Source organism: Rutidosis leptorrhynchoides, chromosome 6, assembly GCF_046630445.1.
Source record: "Rutidosis leptorrhynchoides isolate AG116_Rl617_1_P2 chromosome 6, CSIRO_AGI_Rlap_v1, whole genome shotgun sequence".
Lineage (NCBI taxonomy): Eukaryota > Viridiplantae > Streptophyta > Magnoliopsida > Asterales > Asteraceae > Rutidosis > Rutidosis leptorrhynchoides.
The window spans coordinates 197694819-197717790 of record NC_092338.1 but is presented as its reverse complement, the minus strand read 5'-3'; positions in this window follow the sequence as shown (position 1 = coordinate 197717790).

Here is a 22972-nt window from a genome sequence, read left to right as displayed (position 1 = left end):
TCGAAAAACATTTTTTGCACGTTTGAAACTAAACCGATTGAATATTATGAATATTCAATTGTCCACTAACTTTTTTCTAACCTTTGTTAGTTGACACATTTGTTTTTACATGTAAATCACTTTACCATTTATTCCGAATACCGTTAAAGAGAAACGATTTCTCAAATCAATGTGGACCTCCCAATAGAGACCCATACTCATATTCCAATGTATCTGATAAATCATTCATTTGATATTATCTTTTAGTTCCATCGATAACATATTGAAACAAATACGTTCATGTAAAGTATTATATCTAACATTTGGTTTACGTTTTCAAGTTATAATATATATACACATATGTATACAATCATATCCATTTAATGGTTCGTGAATCGTCGAGAACAGTCGAAGGGTAATTGGTTACATGAACATAGTTCAAAGTTTTTGAGATTTCAACATTACAGACTTTGCTTATTGTGTCAGAAATATATAAAGATCAAGTTTAAATTTGGTCAGAAATTTCCGGGTTGTCACAGTACCTACCTGTTAAAGAAATTTCGTCCCCAAAATTTGATCGGGATGGTCATGGCTGAAAATAAGTATGTTTTCATGACGCATACGAGCTGAAAATTTGAGTTTTATCATCATTGAGTAATATAGATAAAACAATTCGATTTTTGTGAAGAGTACGAGTGTAGTTATCACAAAAGAGTGAATTGCGTAAGCGTAGATTCGTCATATCTTTTGACGTGGATAGAATTGATTTTCGGAGTTCAAGGGATTTAGAGAAAATCTTCGTAATAATATCTGATTCTTCGGTAATCAAGGAGATTAGGATCCGCTATAAATGCGATCATCCGTTTTGATTGCTCTGTCGGATATTTTACTATAAATCCACCCCCTTTGTTTCCTTACAACTCACACCTCCTGTTCTTTTTCCTCAATTCATACTTTAAAGCATTCTTCGATATGCTTCATGCAGTCCTGCTTCTTGATATATTTCTAACTTTCATATCTGTCATTCTTCTTTTTTCATCTACCACCGAAATAATCTATTTACTTCTACTATACTCTTGGTTTTATAGTGTTTTTAGTCCTTCCATGTCTTTACATTACTATATGCATCGATATATATAGTTTGTAATTTCTGGGTTGTTGTTGGGTTTTATATCTTCTCTTATATTTTAAAGTCCATGTTTCTGTCTTCTGTATTCATTGTCATCCACAATTAATGCTCCTTTCTATTTGCTGTGATTTATACTCTCATTTCTATTTCCGAGTTTCATTCCTTCGTTTCCTCTTCTTGTGATTAAGAACTGCTTGTAATGGTCCAGAATTCGCAGATATGAATTTCGGAATGAACATAGTTAATGTTCTAAGAAGGAAGTTGTAACAACACGGTCTTGGTTTGTCAAATTACCAGAATACCTCATAAGAGACCGAATCATCAAGAAATATTTTCTTGACATTTTTAAAGATTAAATAGAATACAAGAGTCGTGTAACATGGCACATGATGACTGTATGGTCTGTGAATCATCACATTCCATTTAGAAACTCAGCATGACTTACTGTAATATAATCACGTTGATCAAGTATCATTATATTATACTAACTCATACTTCAGTTCCCAACACTACTTCAAAAACATTCTTATTTTAAACTCGAAGGGTTCAGAATTTAGAAATTAAAAATAAGTTATTTTATGATGTAATGCAGATAGCGCGAAGAGGTAAATGATTTCGGATAAGAATAATTATGGAAATATCTTCAGAAATATGGAGGTATTTATAATGAAAGATACGATGATATCTTAGAATTTCTAATTTCAGATGATGATGAAAAATATTGTCCGTAGGGGTTTAGAGTCAGGAGCAAGGTATTCGGTAATGACTTCAGCAGATACTGAATCATTTGGATTCTTTGAAGGCAGGTTTAGTCTTTGTGATTTATCCACAGCCTCCTTCATACTTTGCGCAATCCGTTTTTCAGTTCCATTGTGAGCTTTGCCAGCACACTATTCTTTATCATCAAACTTGTTACTGTTAAGGTCGTTTATAGTTTTTGCTGCTTCATCAGCATTTCGAGAACTATTCCGCAGTTCGGGGTGTTTTTCAGAAACTTCACATTCGAACTATGTAAGTCCGTTATATGTACACATATAACTGTTGGCGTAGACATGCTGCGAGCTTTCAAAATACTGATTTCTATTTCCCAATGATTGGTATGGCAATTCTCGTTACAAGATGCAGACGAATAAATGATGGGGTTTTGAAAAATATAATAATTTTTCGGAAAAAGCAAAGATCAGTGGAGTTGTTGGTAAGTTTATTACTAATGTGGTGGAATATAAATGGTTTCCCGGTAACGATGGCGAAAGGGCAACGTATATATCGAGGTTATAATAAGATGTTTCAACTGAAAAATCGAAGTTGACTTGCTGGAGCTGTGACAAAACTGGCTACTATGAAAAGGAATCGCAAAGTTATTTTTGCTAATAAATGCCAAAGAATCTGACGCGGATACGTGTTTAAACTTTTACTTTGGTTTCAATAGTTTTTCAGGTACATAACTGTGGGTAACATGTGGTTGATTCATCATCTCGATTGTTCATTATTTGAAGTGTCCTAAGAAAGTTTGAAGGGTTTGAACACCGATTGTAATCGTTAATATACACATGATGTTCTAGCACAGTTTTGAAGTCAAAGTATAGCTTTGAAAGATGTAAGGATTTAAGAGTGATGATTTTGGTTATATCTCGAGTTGAATTCTGACATTTCAAAATCAGAATATATAATTAGATTATGAATGAGTATGGTTGTTTTGATTTCTACAAAAGAATGTATATTGTTGTGAAAGTAGGGAGTATAATATATGATAAGGTGAATCAGATTCGTAAAATGTAACATATTAATTGTGAATTTATATATCTCTCGGGTATTACCTACCCGTTAAAAAAAATTTCACAATTAATATTTTGTACAAAAGAATTTTTATTACAGTCTTTATGAATATATATGTATATATATATATATGTATATTTTCTTTAGATGTAACATAGATTTAATGAGTTAATATTAAATTAAACTCATTTGATTTACGGTTGAAACTAGAATTGAGTAATCCTTAAAACTTTAATTTCATAACTTTTACAGAGTATTTCTTCAATGTAATTGGAATTTTGAATCAATACTTCGTTATTTGGTGTTCATGGAATTCTTGTGAACTTCGCAAAGTACGAATGATGTTATCTGAAAAGTTTCGAGTACATCGATAATGAAAGTGTAAAATCAAACCTATATTTGAGTAATACACTTGATTTATTATGAAATGGAATTCATTGAATTGAAACAGAGATTGTAATTAACGATGGTTAAGTTGCTGACGAAGGATGTATATCATAGCATATTAGTAATATGAATTAACCGAGTAGTTAAGATTCACACATAATAGCTTAGTACGGAAAAATTTATTATGGTTTAAAAATTTATATATATAAGATATACATATAAATTCTTTAGTGGGAATGAGTTAACACTTCGTAACTCGTTGATATGGCATAATTGTTGTTGATTTGTAATGATGTCCACGGTGATTCTTGAACTGGCGAAGCTTGTGATATTATAGATGTTGTTGGTACTGACGGTGCTGGTGATGTTGACGATACTGTTGATGATGTTGGTAAAACGAGTCTAGCTTGTAAATCGTGCACCATTCTGGACAGAGTTTATATTCTTCCTTCTATCATTTTGGTTCATTCATCTAATTTATGGTTAGGGCTAGAATAGATAATCTCTAAGACTTTAGAGATTACATAATCGCCGCAGAATGTTTCTCCCATGAAGTTATCGATTAATACTTCATCGGTTATTGTTGTTGGTACTCCTTGGTATCTACAGGGTGTATGACGTTGATGCTCGAGGTACAAATTGTAAAGTTGAGGTTTACAACGCGGTTGTGGTTGGGGTTAGTAATGGTACTGTTGGCGTTGATGATGGTGGTACTGGTTATGCTGCTGGTGCTGCTGCTGGTGCTTGTAACCTTTGCACCATATTCTCCAAAGCCACCACCCGAGCGCGAAGCTTGTTGACTTCTTCTATTACACTGGGGTGATTGTCGGTTCGGACGAGCGGATAAATAAGATCTAATATTTGATGTAGTATATAATCGTGACGAGATACTCTGGAAATGAGAGAGAAAATGGTGTTTCGGACAGGTTCGCCGGTAAGTGCTTCAGGTTCTTCGCCAAGAGGACAATGTGGTGGATGGAAAGGATTGCCTTCCTCTTGTCTCCAATGATTAAGAAGGCTACGAACCCATCCTCAATTCATCCAGAATAGATGATGGCTGATTGGTTGATCCATTCCGGTCACACTGCTTTCGGAGCTTGAGTTGGATTCCATTTCGAAATCCGAGTGACTTGAACTAATGACGAATTTCATTTTGTACGATTGAATAAAGGATTTTTCGATATGAAATGATTTTTCAGCTATCGTGTGGTATTCTAATTACATAGAATATCTATATATATAGAGCAATAGATTTCGTAGATTACGGAGGAATTTACGGGATATGTCAGGCAAAGTTCACAGTAACAGATGCGCTAAGATATGAATTAGCAGATACGCTAAGATATGAATTTTGTCTATACACTATTCATGCAATCAATGCAATAAGATGTGTCTAGACTAAGAATGATAAGCAGGTAATTTCTGATAGAAATGATAAGCAAAACTTTTGACATGCAGACACGGTCGAAGTCCAGACTCACTAATGCATCCTAACGACTATCAGTTAGACACACTAATGCAGACCTAGTTCGCTAAGACCACCGCTCTGATACCACATGTAAAAACCCGTCCTAATCCATAAAGACAAATACAATAACATATGGTTACTTTGCGAGGTATTTGACCTCTATATGATACATTTTACAAACATTGCATTCGTTTTTAAAAGTCAAACTTTTATTTCATCGAAAGCTGACAGGTATGCATACCATTTCATAATATATCCAAACTATAGATGACTCAATCTGTCATTTACTTAATAATGATCTTTATTGAAATCTACGAATTGAATGCAACGTCTTTTGAAATATGTCATGATTGACTCCAAGTATTATCTCTAAATGAGGAAATGCACAGCGAAAGATTTCTTTCATACCTGAGAATAAACATGCTTTAAAGTGTCAACCAAAAGGTTGGTGAGTTCATAGGTTTATCATAACAATCATTTAAATATTTTAATAGACCACAAGATTTAATTTTCATAGTTAACTGCAAGAACACTCATCTACAAAAATTATAATACATGAAAACTCATCTGTATAAAAATCAATCATATGGTGAAAACCTGGTAACCGAAATTAACAAATGGATATAGAATATCCCCAAATATACAGGTACACTCATCTGTATATAAAATCGAAGTACTAAAGCATCCATAACCTGGATGCGGTTTGTTAGGCCCATAGATCTATCTTCAGGATTCGCGTCAATTAGTGGCGTTCACTAATTCTTAGGTTACCAAGCAAAAGGGGTGATATTCAATTTCGATAATCCAACCATAGAATGTAGTTTCGATTACTTGTGTCTATTTTGTAGAACATTTATAAAAGTAGCGCATGTATTCTCAGTCCCAAAAATATATATTGCAAAATCATTTAAAAAGGGAGCAAATGAAACTCACAATACTGTATTTCGTAGTAAAAATACATATGACGTCATTGAACAAGTGCAAGGTTGGCCTCGGATTCATGAACCTATATTAATTATATATACATTTATATGTTGGTTAATATCCTAACAATTTAGGTCAAACCGTAGTGTATCACAATCCTAATGCTCGAGTTCATCATGCATCGTCAACAAAAGTCAATTTGACTCAAAAAATATTTTTCCAAAATCTATACATGTTTATTATATAGTCGTCTTATATATATTTAAATATATTTATCGGATTTTATTAAAGTAATTAATAAAAGTCATTTATTAATAAATAAAAATTTATATTAAAATTTATATATAATAAAAATATACTTTTATATATTTTAAGTAAATAAATTTATAAAGTTCACTTAATATCATAAAATATAGTGGTATGTACTATTAATGTAATTATATTACGTGTGGTAAAAATATCTTTGTATCATATATTTATTTGATAAAATAATATTGATAATAATAATAATTAAAAGTTGTATTATTTTTTTGTAATAATAATTATTATTATTATCCTACTATAAATAATAACAATATTTATATTTACTAATGATACTATTAATTTTGATAAAATGATAATTCTAATTATGATAACTTTAATATTTACGATACTGTTTAATATTAACTTCAAAATAATATTTTATATGAAATAATAATTCTATTCAAAATAATAATAATAATACTAAAATGATAATAATAATGATATTTTATAATAACAATGATATTTCTTTTAAAAATGATAATTTTAATAAAAGTGATAGTTTTGACATTAATGATTCTTTTAATAATAATAATGATAAAAATAATGAAAATGATATTTTTATCTAATTCAATATCTTACAATATTTTAAATTTCATCATGATACTCATACTCATTATTTCCTAATTGATTTGTTTAATAGCTTTTAAATCCTCTTTTATATCGCATGCATAACAATGATAATAATAGTAATCATAATAATTAGATGATACTAATATTAGTTTTAATGATAATGATAGTAATAAGTATAATAATAACATTAATGATAATACTAATAATAATAATAATAATAATAATAATAATAATAATAATAATAATAATAATAATAATAATAATAATAATCATAATAATGATGATAATATTAATAATAACTTTAATAATAATAATGATAGTGATACTAATAACAATGACAATTCTTAATGATAATACTTATAACGATAATGATAATAATAATAATAATAATAATAATAATAATAATAATAATAATAATAATAATAATAATAATAATAATAATAATTAGATAAAAATTATAACGACGATAAAAAAGATGATAGTAATAATAATCATTTCAATAACAATACTAAAATTCAGTTGGTCGTATCTTTTAATCCATTCATCGAAATCACACGAGTTCTAAATGAAAAGTTCTTAATTTTTCGCCAGCTTTCCAATGACATGCATATCATATACCTTATCTCAGTAGCATATGTATCTAATTCATGATCTATCGTAAACTATTTAACGACAATATTAAGCGTACAAGCATAAATAAACCTATATACTCGAGCACTAGTTAGGGATATATTAATAATATATAAAAGATAAGATTTGAGTGCTCACGTATCAATATTGAGATTCAATATTGCAAGAAAGTACGTAGACGCAACGGAGATGATAAACACTAATTTGACGTCACGGGCTATACCCCCGAACAATACCCATAACCTCCATAGCTATAACCCATAATTTCCTTAGCTTTATCCCACTCGAAAACTCATTTTATAAATACTTGGGCAGAGCCTCATCGTAGTATTTTATGTAAATAATAATAATACTAATAATATTTCTAATGATCATAATAATAATAATATAAATTTTAATAAATATAATATATCTATATATATATATATATATATATATATATATATATATATATATATATATATATATATATATATATATATATATATATATATATATATATATATATATATATATGAAGAGAGTAGAGTGATATAGATGGAAGGATTAATGAAACTTGTGAACCAGAAATGAAATCGTGCGAAATTAAAGAACATTACATCTACCTAACCTTTATTCCAGCTCATATCTCATTCTTTGCTTTTGCCGACACTATTATGTAATGTAAATGTATATATTAATATTTAATCTTTATAATTAATTAAATATTATATTATATTCTCGTGCATAGTTGATTTGTAATTTTAATACCGATGAATTGTACGTTGACACTCGACTTACGTACCAGTTCCGGTTTTTCGAACGCCCTTTCGTACGCTTAGAAAACTAGCGTTTTATGTTTAATGACTCGCACCCTTGACAAAATATATACTTAGATTATAAATAAACTATTTCACTAAAGATGTATCTTAATCATTTATGTGCTTTGGTCATTTGCTTCTATAAATCAACGTCGTTTTATATACATATGTATATCATAATATTAATTTAACTAAAAACGTCTTTGCATCAAGTTTATATCTTAATACATTGTAAAATATATATTTAAAAATATAAATTTGTACATTTATATATAATTGAAATAACATAACATTTAGTTTTTCAAAACAAAATATATCTCAAAGTTCAATTATAATCGTTTGAGTATTATGCCACGTAACGTTTATGCTCTAGAGCTTAATCTGATTTGTTTATACGATAAGGTTTACTTTAATTTCATAAACATTTTAATTAGTATTTCTAATTATAAAGAGAATCAATAATCAAGTGTTACTATCGTTTACTTAACTAATTCAAAATCGTGTATATATATATATATATATATATATATATATATATATATATATATATATATATATATATATATATATATATTCAATATTCATAAGCATGTTTTAAATACACGTTGTGAGTTTACTTATATATTTAATTACCAACATTTATAGATTCAAATTAAGTAATCAAAATGTTTTAATGACTCAAATTCTGTTGAATCGAAAAACATTTTTCGCACGTTTAAAACTAAACCGATTGAATATTATGAATATTCAATTCTCTACTAACTTTTGTCTAACCTTTGTTAGTTGACACATTTATTTTTACATGTAAATCACGTTACCATTTATTTCGAATACCGTTAAAGAGAAACGATTTCTCAAATCAATGTGGACCTCCCAATAGAGACCCATACTCATATCCCAATGTATCTAATAAATCAATCATTTGATATTATCTTTTAATTCCATCGATAACATTTTGAAACAAATACTTTCATGTAAAGTATTATATCTAATATTTTATTTACGTTTTCAAGTTTTAATATATATACACATATGTATACAATCATATCCATTTAATGGTTCGTGAATCGTCGAGAACAGTCGAAGGGTAATTGGTTACATGAACATAGTTCAAAGTTTTTGAGATTTAAACATTACAGACTTTGCTTGTCGTGTCGGAAATATACAAAGATCAAGTTTAAATTTGGTCAGAAATTTCCGGGTTGTCACATTGTGTTTTCAGTTTCTTGTTTTAAAGATAGAGATAGATAGATGATGTTGGGGTTGTATGCATAATATCTTACAGCACCAAACACTTAATTATATAATAAAGGTTGAGATAGTTGAAACATGTACACCATTTGATAATCATTCAATCATTCACGGATATAATTACGAATTGAGAATAGAATATATAATATATAAATAATTATAATATAATTTAAAAATAAACGTGTGATTTAGTTAGCCGTCGTCTACTATTTCATTCACGGACTGAAATTCGTGCTTCGTTGATATTGGATAAAAGTACACAGAAAAATCCTAAATTTTTATATTAAACATCTTTATTTATTCTAATCATTATTTTGTAAACACGGTCATTATTTGTTTAAAATTAGTAAATAAAAATGTAAATCAACTATCCGCGCTCGATCCCAGGTAAAAATATAAAAGTGTTAAAATTTCATAATTAATCCTAAATATACTTTTAATAAGCCTATAATTTATATAATTCATTTTCGGATCACCGTTTATTTTAAAATCACATAAGTTCGAATTTAACTTACTTAATATCGATCAAATGACAATTGAGTGTTGCTGTCATTTACTAAATAGATTTGAAATCACAAAATATATATTTAATATACTTTATTTATATATAAATATGTTTTAAATAATAATTATCATTGAAATGTCCCGTTCATATCGATTATAAACATTTCATATTAAATGATCTCTTTGCGAGGTTTTGACCTCTATATGAGACATTTTTTAAAACAAACCATAACCTTTATTTTATCAACAAGATTAAAAGGACACCACCTAGATTATCAAGAAATGATAATCTAAAAATATATCACACTTACACACGACCAATACATATTGGTTTACAATATTAATATGTTATAAAAAGTAAATCTCGAATGCAGTTCTAAACAATATTATACAAGCATGCTGACACCGAATCTTGTCCATATTTTAGCATGCAACAGCGGAAGCTCTTAATAATTACCTGAGAATAAACATGCTTTAAACGTCAACAAAAATGTTGGTGAGTTATAAGTTTAACCTATATATATCAAATCGTAATAATAGACCATAAGATTTCATATTTCAATATACATCCCATACATAGAGATAAAAATCATTCATATGGTGAACACCTGGTAACCGACATTGACAAGATGCATATAAGAATATCCCCTATCATTTCGGGACATCCATCGGACATGATAAAAATGAATTCGAAGTACTAAAGCATTCGGTACTTTGGATGGGGTTTGTTAGGCCCAATAGATCTATCTTTAGGATTCGCGTCAATTAGTAGATCGGTTTACTAATTCTTAGGCTACCAACAAAAAGGGGCATATTCGGCTTCGGTCATTCACCCATATAATGTAGTTTCAATTACTTGTGTCTATTTCATAAAATATTTATAAAACTGCATTTATTCTCATCCTAAAAATATTAGATTTTAAAAGTGAGACTATAACTCACTTTCACAGATTTTTCCTTCGTCGGAAATAAGACTTGGCCACTGGTCGATTCACGAAACCTACAACCAATATGTACATATATATCAAAGTATGTTCAAAATATATTTACAACATTTTTATTACGTTTTAATGATTTGAGTTTGTTAAGTCAGCAGTCCTCGTTAGTAACCTACAACTAGTTGTCCACAGTTAGATGTACGGAAATAAAACAATATATATTATCTCGAATCAATCCACGACCCAATGTCTACAAGTCTCAGACTCGATCACAACTCAAAGTATATATATTATTTTGGAATCAACCTCAACCATGTATAGCTAACTCAAACATTACTGCATATAGAGTGTCTATGATTGTTCCGAAATATATATATATATATATATATATATATATATATATATATATATATATATATATATATATATATATATATATATATATATATAGATGGGTCGATATGATATGTCAAAACATTATATTCGTGTCTATGGTATCCCAAGATTACATAATATATGTTAGAATACAATATAATACAATATAAGTTAGTTAAGTTATGAAATGTATAGATTTGTTACAAATTTCACGTAGCTACAACAAGCAAAATTATCCAATCTTGTTTTACCCATAATTTCTTCGTTTTAAATCCGTTTTGAGTGATTCAAGTTGCTATGGTTTCATAATGAACTGAAATTTATGAAACTAAACAGAAAAAGTATAATTTTATAGTCAGAAATACAGGTTACAAGTCAATATTGTAAGAGGTAGTCATTTCAGTAGAAAGAACGACTTCTTGATGACCATTTAGAAAAACATATTTCCACTTTGAGTTTAACCATGATTTTTGGATATAGTTTCATGTTCATAACCCAAAACAGCCCGCGGTGTTACTACAACGGCGTATGTCCAGTTTTACGGTGTTTTTTGTGTTTCCAGGTTTTAAATCATTAAGTTAGCATATCATATAGATATAGAACATGTGTTTAGTTGATTTTAAAAGTCAAGTTAGAAGAATTAACTTTATTTGCGAAAAAGTTTAGAATTTACTAAAGTATGTTCTAGTGATTACAAGTTTAAATCTTCGAATAAGGTAGTTTTATATGTATGAATCGAATGATGTTATGAACATCATTACTACCTCAACTATAGTAGGTAAATCTACTGGAAGTGAAAAAAATTGATCTAGCTTCAAAGGATTCTTGGATGGATTGAAAGTTCTTGAAGTAGAATCATGACACGAAAACAAGTTCAAGTAAGATTTCTACTCGAAATAAGATTGTTATAGATATAGAAATTGAATCAAAGTTTGAATATGAGTATTACCTTGTATTAGAAAGATATCTTACTGTAAATAAGAAAGATTTCTTGAGGTTGGATGATCACTTGAAATGGATTTGCAAGATTGAAAATAAGCTAGCAAACTTGGAAGTGTTGTTGGTGTGTTCTTGATTAGTTGTTTTGTAACTTGGTTTATGTATGAATTTATGAACTAGATTGAGCTAGATTTTGTTGAAGATGATGAAGAACACTTAGAAAAATGAAAGAACACTTGAGAGAGTTTATTTTGATGCATAAAAATTGAAAAATGAAAGTGTTTGTGTGAGTGCTAGAAAATGTGATCTTCATGGTGTCATATAGTCTCCATTAGTTTGTTATTTTGTGTAATCATTCTTGCTAGTTGCCAAATGATGGTTCCCACATATGTTAGGTAAGTCACAAGGGCTGCTAAGAGCTGATCATTGGAGTGTATATACCAATAGTAAGTACATCTAAAAACTGTGTATTGTACGAGTACGAATACGGGTGCATACGAGCAGAATTGTTGATGAAAATGAATGAGGATGTAAATATAAGCATTTTTGTTAAGTAGAAGTACTTTGATATATGTCTTGAATTCTTTCAAAAGTGTATGAATACATATTAAAACACTACATGTATATACATTTTAACTGAGTCGTTAAGTCATCGTTAGTCGTTACATGTAAGTTTTGTTTTGAAACCTTTAAGTTAACGATCTCAATTAATGTTGTTAACCCAATATTTATTATATCTAATGAGATGTTGAATTATTACATTATCATGATATAATGATGTATGAATATATCTTAATATGATATATATATATATACATTAAAATGTCGTTACAACGATAATCGTTCCATATATGTCTCGTTTCGAAATCCTTAAGTTAGCAGTCTTGTTTTTACATATGTAGTTCATTGTTAATACACTTAATGACATATATAATTATCATTTTATCATGTTAAATATAGTGTAACAATATCTTATTATGATACATACGTATTTAGTAAGACGTTGTTATAACGATAATCGTTATATATATCGTTTCGAGTTTCTTAATTCAATAAACTCATTTTTTATGTATATCACTCATTGTTAATATACTTAATGAGATACTTACTTATCATAATATCATGAAATATATATATATATATATATATGTATATATATATATATATATATATATATATATATATATCCATATATATATCATCATGTCGTTTTTACAAGTTTTAACGTTCGTGAATCGCCGATCAATTTGGGTGGTCAATAGTCTATATGAAACCTATTTCAATTAAACAAGTCTTAACAAGTTTAATTGCTTAACATGTTAGAAACATTTAATCATGTAAAATATCAATTTCATTTAGTATATAAGAACATGGAAAAGTTAGGGTCACTACAATCATAATATTATATTTTTATTTTATTTTACAACATATAATATTTCAAATTATATTTTCAATTATTATATATATATATATATATATATATATATATATATATATATACACACACACACACACATATTTATTTACAATTAAATGTTCGTGAATCATCGAAAATGGTCAAAGTCAAATGAATGTACGAAAATAGTTCAAAAATTTTGAGACTCAACTTTATAGACTTTGGTTATTGTGTCGGAATCATATATAAAGATTAAGTTTAAATTTGGTCAGACATTTCCGCGTCGTCACACTAGTATCGCGGGATAACCTTTCATAAGGTATTTACGGGTTTTGATGCAAGAAATGATATTAAGCTTGGACCCACTCTTGTCGCCTTGAATGACTAGTGTCTCTCCATTTCCTAACGGAATGTTAACGGTCTTATCGAAACACAAGATTGCAGCATGTAATGGACGTAACCAGTCCATTCCGACTACGACATCGAAACTTGCTAACTCGACCGGCAAAAGGTCAATCTTAAATTCTTGGTCGGCTAGTTTTAGATTACAGTTTTTATAGATGTGATCAACTTTCATAACTTTTCCGTTTGCTACCTCAACTAGTCGTTTAGTTTCTAGGGGTTGTGGTCTCTCGGTGAATAAGGTACAAAATTCACTAGACACGTAACTCTTATCGGCACCTGTATCGAATAAAATATTTGCATAGCAATCATTGACAAGAAACGTACCCGTAATGACTTCATCTTCCTCACGGGCTTCCTCAGCCATTATGACAAATGCACAGCTCTTCACATTGGTGGTATTGGCTCCAGTAACAGGGGTATCTTCCTTCTTCGGGCAGTGAGGACTAATATGCCCCTTCTCTCTGCAGGTGTAACAAATAGGAGGAGCTTTAGCAGGAACAACAGCTTTATCTTTCAGAGGAGTCTTACAAGTCTTAGCTACATGTCCCACTTTCTTACATAAAGAACAAGTAGCAGTGCACCGCCCTGGGTGGTGCCTTTCACAACGAGCACACTTGGGCTTAGTCCCTATATAACCGATCCTAGTACTATCAGCAGGCTTCTTAGCACTATTCTAGTTTGAACTCTGAGACGGCTCAAATTTCCTTTTACCATCACTACTCTTGGTATCAACTTGCTTACTAGCCAAAGCTCTTCTTCTTTTGGCTATCATCGGATTTTAAGCCATGAGAATCACGGCATCAAGGATAACTTTCTCAGCAGCGATAACATTTCCCTGAACATCCTCAGGGAGACCTTCAATGTACCTTTCGATCCTTCTCGGCTTAGTAGGAAACATCTCGGGACACAAGGTAGAAAGCTCAAGAAAACGATTAGTGTAGCTTTCAATATCGGTACCCTTAACTTTGAGTTCCCAGAACTCGGCTTCAAGCTTTTGGACTTGACTTCGAGGATAAAACTTATTAACCATCATGCCTTTAAGTTCATCCCATGGGGTTGCATTAGCATTATCGATTCCCACAGACTTAGCATGAGTGGTCCACCAAGTCATAGTATTTCCAGCTAATGAACTAGTGGCATATTTAACTCGGTCATTGTCCCCGCGGTTGCAGACACGGAAAATGGACTCTAGTTTTTCGAACCATCAGACTAGTTCAACGGCCTCTTCACTTCCATTGAAAGCAGGAGGATTGCAGTTCATAAAGTCATTGTAAGAACAAGGTTTTGGTTGATTGTTAACATGATTAGGTTGGACGTTGCCTTGGGCGGCAGCACGTAACTATTGTAATTGCTCATTAGTCAACACAATGTTGTTAACGGTAAGTGTGCGAGCCATGATGCTTCACTACATAAAAGTGAATATAAGTTTGATAAGTTGACAAGTTATAAGTTTGAGCAATTACAAGTATGGTAAAGATAAAGTATTGATATCAACATGATATAAATGAAACACTTTATATTATTAGAAACGAGGCATTAAATAAGCCTTTTTATTACACGAGTTGGATACAGAAATAGTTTTAGGCAAAGCCTTTACATAATTAGGAAATAAAAGAATGGAAAAACAAAACAAAACAAAAACAAATGTCGGGTTCACTTCTTCTTCTCAGCCTCCTTCATAAACTTCTCTACTTTTTCATTCTTTGCTTTTTGCTTCTCGTAAAGAAACTCGAGATAAACATAGAGATTAGTAACACTACTATTGACTACATTGCATTCGTAGTCTCTTAGAGCAAGTTGGTGTTTGACACAGTTTTCCTCCATCTTCAATCTAAAGTTGACATCTTCCCTCAGATAAGCAAGAGATTGCTTCCTCCATCAGGCACTTCTTTCACTCTCATATTTCACCAGCTTTATCTCTTTCTTTAACTCAGCATTTTTCTCCAATAGTTTCTTGATCAATAGGTCTTTTTCGTCCATTCAAACCTCGACCCTTGCAACATGGTGAAGCAAGCCATCAAAGTTCTTCTTGGTAGTCTTTTGCAGATTTGTGATTTCACACATAGCGTTATAGTTATCGTAGGAAGGAGATCAGGCTCTTTTCTTAGATGGGCCTTCATTTTCAAAATTAGCAGGGCGTTTCCCTTTACTTTCCGATCTTGGAGTCGGGTGGTATTCGGGAGACTTAGATGAATATTGGATAGTGTTTGGGCTGTAGTTCAATGGTGGTGAGTCAGGACCATAAAGATGGCTTCGGACTGGTCTTGCAGTTGAAGAGTATCCAGTATCTTCTTCGGTGGCAGGTTTGAAGTGAGTCATTACTTTAGATGGTTTGAAGAGAGTTGTTTTGTTTGGTTGATTAATGCTTGACATCCTAGCATTAGGAAAGAGACTTTGATTAGAATTTTAAGCCAAGATTATTAAAGCAAAGTTGTTAAGATTATAAGGCAATCCTAAGTGCTTTAAGTCTAAGGAAGGAAAGGTTATAGTTTCCTAGATTGCTAAGGCACCCTAGCTAGCAAGTAACGCACACATAAAGATGCAATCCTGGTTCTCTATAACAGCCTGGTTATGCTCTGATACCAATCTATCACACCTCCAGTTAGGGCCTGGGTGAATGTGACATTAATATCAAAAATACCAACATATCATATAATGAGAACGACACTATATGATAAAACAAACTTTATTGAGTACGCAGTGAAAAATAGAATGTCGTTACAAGAATTGAAATTACAAGAATGTAAATGTTCATAAATGCATAAATAATAAATGTGACTCTTTCTTTCAAATCTTAGAGTCCAAGTAGCATCACATAGAATAGAGTAAGCTGATCAATCGTAACCTGAGACAAAACATGCTAAAGTGTCAACCAAAAAGGTTAAGTGAAGTTCTTAGGTTTAACAAAATGGTTGACCGTTGTTTAGAGCACAAGATTTTTATTTATAAAAGTAGATCTCGCAGGGATCTAAAAGTAGTGCCAAGTTTGTGATATTTAGAGTAAACAGTTTCAAAGTTTGCCCCGTGACAAGTTGTATTGTCCTTGTCGGTTTGAATCATTATTAAGTAATACAATGACTTGGTTAAATGTATCGGGGATGTTACTCCCAATAGGCCAACCCACAATAATTAAGAATGCGTTATGTAAAAGCAATTAAAAATATCACAGTGGGGACTTGCAGGACATAGGTAGGTATAGCATAGTTTAATAGTCGATACTTGTGTCTAAATTGTAAATATTAAAAGAAGCATGTGTCTCACCCCAATAAGTTTAAATAAATTGTGCAATAGTAATTGGGGCTATGAAGTTCACCTTAGTAAGTAGGAGAAGAGTTTGTTATTCCTCGGATAAGAAGAGTTGGATGAATGTGAGCAGAAAGTCAACCTAATGACATTTAAGAGTAGTTAAATGTTTGCCCAAGTTTAAGTTTAAGTATGCAAGTGTTTAAGTATAGTTTGTTTTACTAAGTTCCCATTCTTAGTAAGTTTTCCATTTTTAGTAAGTTTCTATGTTTAGTAAGTTAGTGTTGAACACTAGTGAGTTGTTCTTAATAAGTCCACCGCTTATTAAATGTGTAAGTGACTAAGTGTTGTTCACTTAGTGAGTGTATGATCACTATAGTCGGTTTTGATATTGTGCACCATACCCAAACATCTATGCCACCGCCGAGTCACTTGAATGATCTATTGTTACCGGTTGGCCCAGGATCTCTTGACCAGAATCTAAGTTTTGGCATTCGAGATCCACAAGTGTCCCATAATGGTACCAAGGATCACCTTAGGCCTTAAGCAGCATTGACGTTCGAGTAATTTTAAGTTATCGTGAATGACTATTGAAATCGTAGGTCATAATGTTTTCATATAAGTATTATAATATAAATAGTATATTATATGTGTTAGTAGTAGTACTCGTATTATTATATTATAAGTACTAATATAAGTATATAGTTTAAGTATATGTGTTATATTATAAAAATGTTACTATGTAGTTATAATATAAGTGTTATATAATAAGTATAGGTTTAAGTGTTATTATATATTATAAATGTATAAGTGGTAAGTAATAATGATAATATTATTACTAGGGTGTTATTATTAAATGAGTAGGTGTAAGTAATGATTAGGTTATAATTAAATAAGTAGATTTAGTTAGTTAGGGTTAAGTAGTATTAAATGTTTTAAATAATATTTAAGTAGTATTAGGTTTAGGGTTTAGTTAATTAGGGTTTAAGTATTTATTGTTTGATAATTAAAAATGATTAGGTTTTATGAATTATCGTTTAGGTAGTTTAGGGTTTTATATATATTTTTTTAGCCGTGTATATATATGTATGTATATATAAAAAAAATTTAAATATATATGTATGTGCCGTATGTATATGTATATATACATATATATATTTTTATGTGTGATAACATAAACATGATTAGGTTTTAGGGTTTTGAAGATCTAAACATTTTTTTTCTAGCCGTATATGTATGTATATGTATATGCTTATTATTTTTTATATGTATATGTATATGTGATATATGAAATGTCCCGTTCATATTGATTATAAACGTTTCATATTAATTGATTTCGTTGCGAGGTTTTGACCTCTATATGAGGCGTTTTTCAAAGACTGCGTTCGATTTTAAAACAAACCATAACCTTTATTTTATCGTTAAAGGTTTAAAAATAATAATAAAAAATATAGCGTTTTCACACGACCATTACATAATGGTTTACAATAATTTTACACAACAATATATGTCTTCGAATGCAGTTTTCAAACAATATTATACAAGCATGGACTCCATATCTTGTCCTTAATTTAGTATGCAATAGCGAAAGCTCTTAACAATTACCTGAGAATAAACATGCTTAAAACGTTAACAAAAATGTTGGTGAGTTATAGGTTTAACCTATATATTTATCAATCATAATAATAGACCACAAGATTTCATATTTTTATTTTTTTTCATAAACATCATCCCATACATAGAGATAAAAATCATTCATATGGTGAACACCTGGTAACCGACATTAACAAGATGCATATAAGAATATCCCCATTATTCCGGGACATCCATCGGACATGACATAAAAACTCGAAGTACTAAAGCATCCGCTACAACGGATGGGGTTTGTTGGGCCCAATAGATCTATCTTTAGGATTTGCGTCAATTAGTAGACTGGTTTACTAATTCTTAGGTTACCAAGCAAAATGGGCATATTCGGCTTCGATCATTCAACCATAGAAAGTAGTTTCATGTACTTGTGTCTATTTTGTAAAATATTTATAAAATTGCATGTATTCTCATCCCAAAAATATTAGATTTTTAAAATTGAGACTATAACTTACTTTCACAGATTTTTACTTCGTCTGGAAGTAAGACTTGGCCACGGTTTGATTCACGAACCTATAACAAATATGTACATATGTATCAAAGTATGATCAAAATATAATTAAAATATTTTCTATTACATTTTAATGATTTGAGTTTGTTAAGTCAGCAGTCCTCGTTAGTAACCTACAACTAGTTGTCCACAGTTAGATGTACAGAAATAAAGCAATATATATTATCTCGAATCAATCCACAACCTCGTGTATACAAGTCTCATGCTAGATCAAAACTTAAAGTATATATAATATTTTGGAATCAACCTCAGCCCTATATAGCTAACTCCAACATTACGGCATATAGAGTGTCTACGGTTGTTCCGAAATATATATATATAGATGGGTCGATATGATATGTCAAAACATTGTATTCGTGTCTATGGTATCCCAAGATTACATAATATATGTTAGAATACATGTATAATACAATATAAGTTAGTTAAGTTATGATTTTTATAGATTTGTTACAAATTTCACGTAGCTACAACAAGCAAAAATTATCTAATCTTGTTTTACCCATAACTTCTTCGTTTTAAATCCGTTTTGAGTGATTCAAGTTGCTATTGTTTCATATTAAACTTAAGTTTATGAATATAAACAGAAAAAGTATAAGTTTATATTCGTAAATACAGATTATAAGTCATTTTTGTAAAGGTAGTCATTTCAGTCGAAAGAACGACGTCTAGATGACCATTTTGGAACACATACTTCCACTTTGAGTTTAACCATGATTTTTGGATATAGTTTCATTTTCATAAGAGAAATCATTTTCCCAGAAGAATAGCTCTTAAATAAAAGTTTATCATAGCTTTTAATTAACTAACCCAAAACAGCCCGCGGTGTTACTAAGAACGCCGTATGTCCGGTTTTACGGTGTTTTTCATGTTTTCAGGTTTTAAGTCATTAAGTTAGCATATCATATAGATATAGAACATGTGTCTAGTTTCTTTTAAAAGTCAAGTTAGAAGGATTAACTTTTTTTTTTGCGAACAAGTTTAGAATTAACTAAACTATGTTCTAGTGATTACATGTTCAAATCTTCGAATAAGATAGTTATATATATATGAATCGAATGATGTTATGAACATTATTACTACCTTACGTTTAGTAGGTAAACCTACTGGAAGTTTCAAAAATTGATCTAGCTTCAAAGGATTCTTGGATGGCTTGAAAATTCTTGAAGTAGAATCATGACACAAAAACAAGTTTAAGTAAGATTTCCACTCGAAATAAGATTGTTAAAGTTATAGGAATTGAATCAAAGTTTGAATATGAGTATTACCTTGAATTAGAAATATATCTTACTGTAAATAAGAAATATTTTGTTGAGATTGGATGATCACTTGAAATGGATTTTCAAGATTGGAAGTAAGCTAGTAAACTTGAAAGTGTTCTTGATGTGTTCTTGAGTTGTTCTTTTGTAAGTTGTTTTATGTTTGGATTTTTGAGCTAGATTGAGCTAGATTTTGATGAAGATGATGAAGAACACTTAGAAAAATGGAAGAACACTTGAGAGAGATTAATTTGATTCAAGAAATTTGCAAAGTTAATGTGTTTGTGAGTACCATTCTACACGTGATTTTGTAGTCTCCATATAGGCTCCATTAGTGTGTAATTTTGTGAGATATTTCATGCTAGATGTTAAATGATAGTTCCCACATGGTTAGGTAACTCACATGGGCTGCTAAGAGCTGATCATTAGAGTGTATATACTAATAGTAAATACATTTAGAAGTTGTGTATTGTACGAGTACAAATACGAGTGTATACGGGTAGAATTGTTGATGAAAATGAATGAGGATGTAATTGTAAGAATTTTTGTTAAGTAGAAGTACTTTGATAAGTGTCTTGAAGCCTTTTAAAAGTGTATGAATACATATTAAAACACTACATGTATATACATTTTAACTGAGTCATTAAGTCATCGTTAGTTGTTACATGTAAGTGTTGTTTTGAAACCTTTAAGTTAACGATCTTGTTAAATGTTGTTAACCCATTGTTTATTATATCTAATGAGATGTTAAATCATTATATTATCAAGATAATATGGTGTATTAATATATCATAATATGATATATATACATTTAAATGTCGTTACAACGATAATCGTTACATATATGTCTCGTTTCGAAACCCTTAAGTTAGTAGTCTTGTTTTTATATATGTAGTTTATTGTTAATACACTTAATGATATGTTTTTATCACTTATCATATTTAAACATAGTGTAACAATATCTTAATATGATTCATATGTATTTAGTAAGACGTTGTTATAACGATAATCGTTATATATATCGTTTCGAGTTTCTTAATTCAATAAACTCATTTTTATGTATATCACTCATTGTTAATATACTTAGTGACATACTTACTTATCATAATCTCATGTTAACCATATATATGTCTATATATATAACATCATGTAGTTTTTACGAATTTGTAACGTTCGTGAATCACCGGTCAATTTGGGTGGTCAATTGTCTATATGAAACCTATTTCAATTAATCAAGTCTTAACAAGTTTGATTGCTTAACGTGTTGGAAACATTTAATCATGTAAATATCAATTTCATTATATATATATATATATATATATATATATATATATATATATATATATATATAAACATGGAGAAGTTTGGGTCACTACAGTACCTACCCGTTAAATTAATTTCGTCCCGAAATTTTAAGCTATTGAAGGTGTTGACGAATCTTCTGGAAATAGGTACGGGTATTTTAGTTTCATTTGATCTTCATGCTCCCAGGTGAACTCGGGTCCCCTACGAGCATTCCATCGAACCTTGACAATCGGTATCTTCAATGAATTGTAGTTTTTCATTGATTTTAATTTCGTCTAAAGGAATAGTGAGATCTTCTTTAGCTAAGAACTTCTTCATATTCGAGATGTGAAAGGTATTATGTACATTGGCGAGTTGTTAAGGTAATTCAAGTCGGTAGGCTATTGGTCCGACACGATCTAAAATCTTGAATGGTCCAATGTATCTTGAATTTAGTGTCCCCCGTTTACCAAATCGAACAACGCCTTTCCAAGGCGAAACCTTAAGCATGACCATCTCTCCAATTTCAAATTCTATATCTTTCCTTTTAAGGTCCGCGTAGCTCTTTTGTCGACTCTCAGCGCCTTTCAACCCTTGTTGAATTTGGATGATTTTCTCTGTAGTTTCTTGGATTATCTCCGGACCCGAAATCTGTCTATCCCCCAATTCATTCCAATAAATTGGAGATCTACACTTTCTACAATAGAGTGCTTCGAACGATGCCATTTCGATACTCGAGTGGTAACTGTTGTTGTAGGAAAATTCTGCTAATGGTAGATGTCGATCCCAACTATTTCCGAAATCGATAACACATGCTCGTAGCATGTCTTCAAGCGTTTGTATCGTCCTTTCACTCTGCCCATCAGTTTGTGGATGATAGGCAGTACTCATGTCTAGACGAGTTCCCAATGCTTGATGTAATGTCTGCCAAAACCTTGAAACAAATCTGCCATCCCTATCAGAGATAATAGAGATTGGTATTCCATGTCTGGAGACAACTTCTTTCAACTATAATCGCGCCAACTTCTCCATTTTTTCATCTTCTCTCATTGGCAGAAAATGTGCTGATTTGGTGAGACGATCGAATATTACCCAAATAGTATCATAACCACTTGCAGTCCTTGGCAATTTAGTAATGAAATCCATGGTAATGTTTTCCCGTTTCCATTCCGGGATTTCAGGTTGTTAAAGTAGACCTGATGGTTTTTGATGTTCAGCTTTAACCTTAGAACACGTCAAACATTCTCCCACATATCT